The sequence below is a fragment of the Portunus trituberculatus genome, chromosome 42, assembly GCF_017591435.1.
Source record: "Portunus trituberculatus isolate SZX2019 chromosome 42, ASM1759143v1, whole genome shotgun sequence".
Lineage (NCBI taxonomy): Eukaryota > Metazoa > Arthropoda > Malacostraca > Decapoda > Portunidae > Portunus > Portunus trituberculatus.
In genome coordinates, this window is record NC_059296.1 from 17296703 (window position 1) to 17305807 (window position 9105).

Here is a 9105-nt window from a genome sequence, read left to right on the forward strand (position 1 = left end):
CTTGTGGAAATGTGGTACATAAGTTTTGTATGCAGTACAATGATGCGCTTTTGTTTACATTCCACAGTTTGCCGGCTAGCGTCTTTCCCGCTCCACTCTCCCTCCCTTCATAAATTTAAGATCATCAACATTATAAAGTTACTTACATACATACATTAGTGTACATTTTAATAACTTAGTCTTAAATCAAACTGCTTAAATGTTTAACTTCATAACTTTTACTTTCATTAAACCTTTTACTGTACTATGATGCATTCTCACTTTATTTACTCTCAATGTAAGTTCAAGTCAGGGGTCAAACTTGTTATATTTGGTTCACTTAACGAAAATTCACACAACGAACAGTTTTTAGGAACGTAACCCATTCGTTAAGTGGAGGATACCAGTATACATAATTTATCAGTTGTCTTTCTACATGGGCTCACACACTGGAAACAAAAATTATTTGTTAAAATGCAAAGGAAATATTTAGCTAGATCACATTTGATAATACAATGGCCCCACAAATCATTACTCTACTTCCTTAAGAATGAATTTTATATAAGAATAAGAAATATTTTGTTATCTATTATGTTTAGCCTTGATTTTACGTTGTTGACATGCTTTGCTGCTTTTCTGTCATGTGTTTGAACTTTGTGGAATATTTGCAGTGAGAACACTTCAAGGTAACCAATCAAGTTTATGTTGTTTCCCTTGCTTCAGAAATTAATCAAGAATTTGCGAGAAACAAACACTTTCTAAGCTAATGAAGAGTATCACAAAGGTATCGTGAGTGACTTCAATGAACATTACCAGTTTAGTGAAGTTCTGACACACCTTGATGACAATGAAAGATAAAAGAACGTTAGTATTATATTAGAAGGTTGTGGTTGTTCCTAACTTCATGGGTGGATTGGAGAATATTTCATGGATGCAAGGTGGACTAGACAGAAAAGATATGATGCAGAACTAAGTAGGTAGGATACCTTTAAGTGCAAATAGGTATGTTTATCAGTGGAAGTGATCAGAGGAATGATAAGACAGGAAATATCCAAAACAAAGATTGCTAAGTCAGTTTTTTAAATAAGAAAAATTATATTTCAGAGAATGGATGAGTCAATGAACAAAATGGTGACTGAATGAAATATATATGAAAAGTGGATGAGATTCAATAAGTGGAAATGTGGACATAACAGGGAATGCATGTAAGAGGAATAATGATACATAGGAGAATAGGTATGTGCACAAGATAAAGAAATAGGCATAAGAAAAAGAATGGAGAAAAAAATGGATAACAGAAATAAGTGAAAAGTAAAGAGGAAAACATGTCAGCATGAATACATAATGAAAAAATTGAAGTTTCTATAGTGCAATTTAAGGAGGCAATCTATAGTTGAAGATCATTAAGTTTCTGGAATTGAATACATAATAGAGTACAGAGATGGACAAAATGTGGTTATAAGATAGGTACAGTACGATGAAAGAGAGGAGTAGATAAAATGGTGAAACATTTGGTGCTAGAATGTCTAAAGTATGAGCATAAAAGAGCAACCATGTTAGAAGCAATAATAGAGGACATAGAAGTGAAACAATGGGGCAAGATGAGGGAATGACAGCAGATAAAGTACTGGATACAGTTGCCTGCTGCAAGGAGGATAACTCAAGGAGGTTTTATAACAGGAGGCGGCATGATGTCACAAAAGTGAAGCAGCGCGCTATTGGTTAGCTGCTGCCCCTACCCCCCTTACACCCGAAACATTGCCAACTGCCCATTGAAAATACAAGGGAACGCCAATCACTGAAATCACTGGAGTATTTTGGGGAAATACGCTAAAATACGTGGGGTATTTAAACTTTAAAGGGCCCCTGCCACACCCACCGAAGCCCAGGGCTTCCCCCCATCCCCACTTTCTGTACCATAAATGATGATGATAAGCATGGAAAAAGCCATAAAAAGTGGTTTCTTTGGTAAGGAAAGGTGGTCGCTGGCAACTTAGTACTATGGCGTACACAGGAACACACCCTCTCCCCTTCCATTTCAGTGTTCATGTGACTGCGATGGGAAGAGGTTCTATTGAGTATCTCACCCGTTATTTCACACCTTGCAAGCCACAATCCAGCCTATTTTACCTGCCTTTTTTGCCTTACAATGTCTAAACAAACAGTGCAAGTGGAAATTATAAGTTGTACCGACTATGCATGGATGGGAGACACCCTCGCCTTCGAGCGACTAATAACTACAATCATTGTAGGGGTGGCAAGGTGCCATATGAGTCTTACAGAATATTCTAAACATGCCTAAAAAGCACATACAGTAAAAATCCTTAAATCCGGAACCTTATAATCCGGAAATCCTTATAATCCCGAAAATTTGAAAGGCTGAGTTAAATATGTAAAAAGTAAGAAATAATAGTAATAAATATATAATAATAGCCAAAACCGAACATGTCATCACCAACATTGAGTTTAACACAAACTCGTAAGAGAATAATATTTGGAGGTATTATAAGTGGTGTTTTATGTTTCTGTAGGTGATGTGCGTGCGTGCGTGCGTGCGTGCGTGTGTGTGTGTTGCGGAGTCCTGTCATCTGTGTGGGTGGTCCAGCTGGTGTACGCTCGACACCAGTGACGTGATTGGCTGGCCTATAATGTTGGAGGCCTTCCTTTCTTTTTGTTTCCCTTTATCAGACATCAGTAAATGTTTTATGTTATGAAATGTGTTTTGTATTATACTTAAAATTATTTTATAAAGTGTGACATAAGTATTGTGGACTGTATACATATTTGTGGGGTACAGTACAGTACAATCACTCAAACTTCTCAGTATATGTGGATGGTGGAATAGCCTACGTAAAATAGTGAAATCACCTACACAAATACAAGTTGACAAGTAGGAAAAGAGCAATCATCACATATGGGCCGCCATAATGGCTGGAAAGGCCCATGCCACTCCCCCATAGTCTGGCAAATCTTCAAGAAAAAAAAGAAAGCCTACGTAAATCTTGTGTGGTGTGGTGAGGAAGTACACAGTGGACTGGTGATAGTAGCAATCCCTGTAAGATGTTATGACAGTACTACAAAGAGATATAGCAAGTTGGGGTTAATTTAATGGGGATTACATAGTACCCTCAAGATTTTAATCTTACTTTCAGCCTTACTATCTTACAATCCGGAAAATCCTAGAATCCGGAATGTCTGAACCCCCATGACTTCCGGATTTCAGGTCTTTTACTGTATGATGCACATGGTGGTGTATGAGCAAGAAATATCCAACCCAAATAAATGTACAAGGTCATAGAGGACAAAAATGACATCGATGGGTTTTTGTCTTTTTCTAAGTTTTTAAGTGCCGCAATATAATTTTATATAAAAAATAAAAAAATCAAAATTCATAATGGCCATCAAAATAAAAAAATCAAAATTCTATGAGATGGAAAGTTTTGTTATACCACATACCTCATATCCGTACTGGCAAAATTGAAATCTGTCCTCTGGTGACAAAGTTTATAGGAAAAAAAAAAAATTTTAATTGATTTTTTATTTTTCATGCAGTTATTTATGGGTTGATTCGCTTGTAATTACTAAACTAACATCGTGTAATAGCCATCTATCAGCAAAAAAAAAAAAATTGCCCATGTACTTCTTTATTTTCGATTTTTCAAAAACCTCACCGGATGGTCCCCCTAACATCATTAAAAACAAGTCTACATGACATCTTTAGGAAACTATAATGTGGTTTACATAAGTTAAATCATCAGTTCTTTCTTAGTTTTCCTCTAGTAATGAAAAAGAAAGCAGCTATTTCCCATTGCTTAACAGAGTAGAAGGCAATGTTTTGGGTGTAAGTTGTGATCGTAAGCTCTGCCCACCGCCTCATAAGCTCCGCCCACTGGCTTCACTTTATTAGTACAGTGGGATAGGTGCACAGCGTCTCCTTCAATATAACCTCCTTGGGATAACTAGATGGATGGGTAATATGTTTTTCTTAAGAGAATGCATGGAGGGTACAAATGAGAAAAGATGAAAGATACAGATCCCTCCCAATTCATGTCATGCAGGTGGAGGAAGAAAGATTGGAACACAGTTTTGTCCTCTTCTTGTCTTCTCCCAGTAGGTGAGTGTGGGAAAACACTATTCCAAAGACTTTACCAGTAGTCTTTACCAAATCAAGTTCACTCATTCAGTGATTGTGTATTTTCTTTATTGGTTCCTTACATTATTACTTTTATCTTGTTTTCTTGGTACATATTTATGAGATAAAGTAAATTACAACAAATATAAAACAAAGTAAGTCTCTAACTCACAATTGTGAATGTATGCCAATACAGCAAGTGCTTAATTGACAAACCCACATACATTCATAAACCTTGCTCAATTCTGAGTTCTAGTGAACAAGCTATAGTTCATATCTGCACACTTTATTGAATGATTCAAGAATTTGGATAATATATACTTATAATTACTTTATTTTGCTCTTGAACACTGACATGATAATACAGAATACTTAATGTAATGTATGTCTAAAAATCCTAGACAGCATCCCCTTATTCATCATAGGAAATAGTTCATATATAACAGGAAAATAAAGTATATAAAAGTTATTTTTTCCATACATAACCTTAGCTTCTTCACTGTATCAAAAATATTGAACAATAAGTATTATATTATCAGGCACATTTTATTTGTGAGATATATATTACATATCTATCGAGGAGCAGGGCACCATGCCAGTTTGACTCTAGCCTTTACCATGGGAACTCTGAAAGATTATGATCTATATTTGTTGTCATGCCTTTGAAGATTACCACTGTCATCTTTACAACCTTGAAGTTTTGCACTATTCCCTCTCTTGGTGAGTGTTAATGTATCATAGGTATTTCTTAACATATGACAAATTCAGATACCAGCTAGTGAGGAATAGCATATGACTGCTACAGTACAAACTAGTTAAATTCAGCAAGGCTAGGTAATGTTAGGTAAGGTAAGGCTAGTTTTCAGGTGGGGAGGTGAAGGGAATCCAAGGGGACAAATGTCCACCAGGTTAGTTATATTAGATAATGCTATGTTAAATCAATGTCCTTAAGAACTGGCTCATCCTCTGATGTAGCAAATACATATATATATGCAAAAAAAAAAAAAAAAAAAAAAAAAAATCAAAACTGAGATTTGAGCAACTTTGAAGTGTACACGTATGTGGCAACATATAAGAAATGCTTATTCAAATGGCTGCACATTTATTACACTGCTCACTTGGCTTATGAAGGTAGCAAGTATATATCCATTAAAATAAAGCAGAAGTATATACATCTAAAGAGTGCACACAAATATGGGCCATGAGTTTCAGTATGTGAAGATTATTCTTTCTTGTTTAAAAAAATTGGGGCCGCCGTGGTATAGTGGATCCGTGCGTGCTTTGGGATCCGAGGGGTCTCCAAGCACACAGGTTCGAATCCTGTCTACGGTCTGAGTGTAGGTTGGGCTTCCTCACTCGGGGTAACGGTTTCCTAGCGGGTGGGCTTTGAAATAGGAGGTACCCTTAATACGTATCCCCTTTAGCCCATAAATTCCCGTGAAAAGCCCACATGGTATAAAAAAAAAAAAAAGTTGTAAGCAAGTTGCACCTTGTCTGGCCAAACTCTTTCAACTATGTCTATCGACTTCTACTTTCCCTTCTTGCTGGAAGTTTGCCTACATTCATCCTGAGTGAGTGTTCTTATCCCTCAAATTACTGCCCTATAGCTTTAATCTTTTGCTTGTCTAGTTTTTTAGTCTATCCTCAATAGAAAGATTCACAAACATCTATCACTTCACAATCTTCTATCTGATCACCAGTATGGCTTCGGTCAAGAAAGGCTTTCTTACTGAGTCTTGGCCATCCTCTTTTAGAGATTTCGGTGAAACTTTTGCTATTTCGTTAGACATATCAAAAGCTTCTGACAGAGTCTGGCACAAAGCTTTGATTTCAAAACTGCCCTCCTATGATTTCTGTCCCTCTCTCTGCAACTTTATCTCAAGTTTCCTTTCTGACCATTCTATTGCAGCCAAGGTAGCTGGCCAGGAGTGTTCCTCAGGATTCTGTCCTGTCATCTACCCTATCATTCAATAATGATCTTAACCAAATTTCTTGTCTTATCCACTCTTACGCTGATGATACCACCCTACATCTTTCCATGTCCTTTCAGAGATGACCAATCCTTCAGCACATTAGCAGGGCACACAGGGACACCACAGAAAACCTGACTTCTGATCCTTCTAAAATTTCTGATTAGAGCAGAGAAAACTTAGTAGTGTCCAATGCCTCAAAAACTCAATTCCTCCATCTATCAACTTGACAAAACCTTCCATACAAGTATCCCTTCTTCTTAAATGACACTCAGCTGTCCCATCTTCTTCAATGAATATCCTCAGTCTGTCCTTTACTTATAATCTAAACTGGAAACTTCACATCCCATCTCTTGCTAAAACAGCTTCTATGAAGTTAAGCATTCTGAGGCATCTCCACCAATTTTTCTCGCTCCTCCAACTGCTAACTCTGTACAAGGGCCTTGTCCGTCCTTGTATGGAGTACTCTTCACATGTTTGGGGGGATGAGGGCTTCCACTCACACAGTTCTATTTAGATAGGGTGAAATCAAAAGCTTTTTGTCCCATCAACTCAACTCTTCTAACTGACTGTCTTCAACCTCTTTCAGACTGTTAGAATGTTCCACTTTTTGCTATCTTCTATCGCTATTTTCACGCTAACTGCACTACTGATCTTGCTAACTGCATGCCTCCCCTCCTCTTATGGGCTTGCTGCACAAGGCTTTCCTCTCACCCCAATTCTGTCCAACTCTCTAATGCAAGAGTTAACCAGTACTCTAAATCATTTATACCTCTTTCTCATAAACTCTGGGACTCCCTGCCTGCTTCTGTATTTCCATCTTCCTACAACATGACTTCTTTCAAGAGGGAGGTCTTGAGACATTTGTCCGTCTTTTGGCTAATTCTATTGATCTTTAAGGAAACTGGCAATTAAGTGGGCCTTTTTATTTTTTGTTCCCCATGGCAAGCTTCCCCTCTTACATAGGAAAAAATAAAATTCTAGAGACATCTGGCAGCTAATTTATACCAACACCTCACAGCAAAGGAGACTACCTCACACACCACATATTCAATTATCCATAAGATACTGGGGATGTCTGTTGCAAGCTGATCCATTTTATGATGGTAGACAAATTTATGATCTATCAACAGTAATTTTTTTTTTTTTTTTTTCCCTTTTCTAACATCTGAAGATCACCATGCCACAATAAGACACTTTTACAGGTACAAGTATTTCTCATTTTGTGCAATACATAAGTTCCTAGAGGCATCGCACAAACTGAAATGGCACCAAAAAAATTATTTTCCCCTTAAATAAGAAACAATGAATAATAAGGGGAATGGGGTTTTGGTAAAAAAAAAAAAAAAAACCCATTTTTGAGTGGAAAACACATTTATTTGACTAATAGTGAATATTTTCTAAAAATGTATCATTCTAAACCTATATGTAACACAAAGGTGTAAATAAAGTGTAAATAAAGCACCCATTAACACTTAACATGATGCTCCCTCACTTCTCATAGTCTCTCAGTCACTTGCCATCTTCATCTGTACTGGCTGTGACTGTAAACACACAACTGGGCTGTAAACATTGAACTGACGGCAGACAGCAGAACTACGCATCTGGTACACTGTTTAAAATGTGGTTGGGGCAAATCACATCTTAACAAACAGATTGCAAAATTTTAATTAATTATAATATTTTTAATGTTGCATCTTACATCTTAGCAAATTTGCACATAAAGAACACATACAAAATGAGAAATACCTGTAGAACTGAAGATGATGTTGAACAAGGCATCCCTAGACACAACACCAGGATGAGTCAATAATAGCCTATTTTGCGTATTTTCTACTATATATTAGAATTATCATACATTGATTTATTGTGTATAGTATCAATATAAGCCATAAAGCTTCGTGTGTGAAAATTATATCAATCATGAAATAAATAACTATATTACACTGTACTGAAAACTTTAAATGTCTATATTCTAAAACAAAAATTTTTTACATAAAAGATTTTTTAAACATTCCATAATTATTTTCAATTTCTTCCAAATTGGGGAGAGAGAGAGAGAGAGAGAGAGAGAGAGAGAGAGAGAGAGAGAGAGAGAGGAGAGAGAGAGAGTCTGGGTTGATGAAGTGCAGACATAAAGAATTTTTTTTCATTTACCAATCTTTGGAAGTCTACAATTTCATTTCTTTCTTCTTTTAACTGAGAGTAATTTAGTATGAAGTGAACCAGGTTTTCTTCTAGATGACATAATGAGCAAATTGTCCTAAGTGCTAGTGGAAGGTAACAAAACATCTACTTCTCTGAACTTCTCCCCTGCTACCTCTCTCTCTCTCTCTCTCTCTCTCTCTCTCTCTCTCTCTCCCAATTTGGAAGAAATTGAAAATAATTATGGAATGTTTGAAAAATCTTATGTAAAAATTTTTTGTTTTAAAATATAGACATTTAAAGTTTTCAGTACAGTGTAATATAGCTATTTATTTCATGATTGATATAATTTTCACACATGAAGCTTTATGGCTTATATTGATACTACTTAAAACTTCATTTATTCAATGAATAATGTTTACAGAATCGTCAATGAGTTCTTCTGTGGTTATCAGAGCAGCCAGTCTTCTGTGGGTGGCTATATTTGTACACTTCAGCTGATCAACAGTCCCAAGTGACGAATGCGGTAGGGTAATGTCCCGTGCAATGCACCCTCCGAGATAAACATACTTTATGAGTACTGTATTTTATGGCTTGCAAGACGCTGTATCTTGGAAGACGCACCCTAATATTTGAAAGAAATTTATAAGAAAAAAAATAATTCTCATACAGGAACACATTCACCATATACCCGACCACTGAACACAAAAACATAAGAAGCAAGGAATCTGCAAGACACTATTGTTTCACCACTCATTACAAATTTGCTGGAACACACACCACAAATTTACAACTATATAAATAAAAACACCATAGGTAAATACATATACACAGTGAAACAGTCCATCTCTTCTTGCTTTAGTGGCGGGCGACGGCATG

General features: G+C 36.4%; 1 protein-coding gene across 7 annotated transcripts in view; it reads right to left on the reverse strand.

Moving 5' to 3' along the window:
* The window catches only part of LOC123517313 (lysophosphatidylserine lipase ABHD12-like), a 124464-nt gene that overhangs the window by 100835 nt on the left and 14524 nt on the right, over positions 1-9105 (reverse strand). The window lies entirely within an intron of this gene.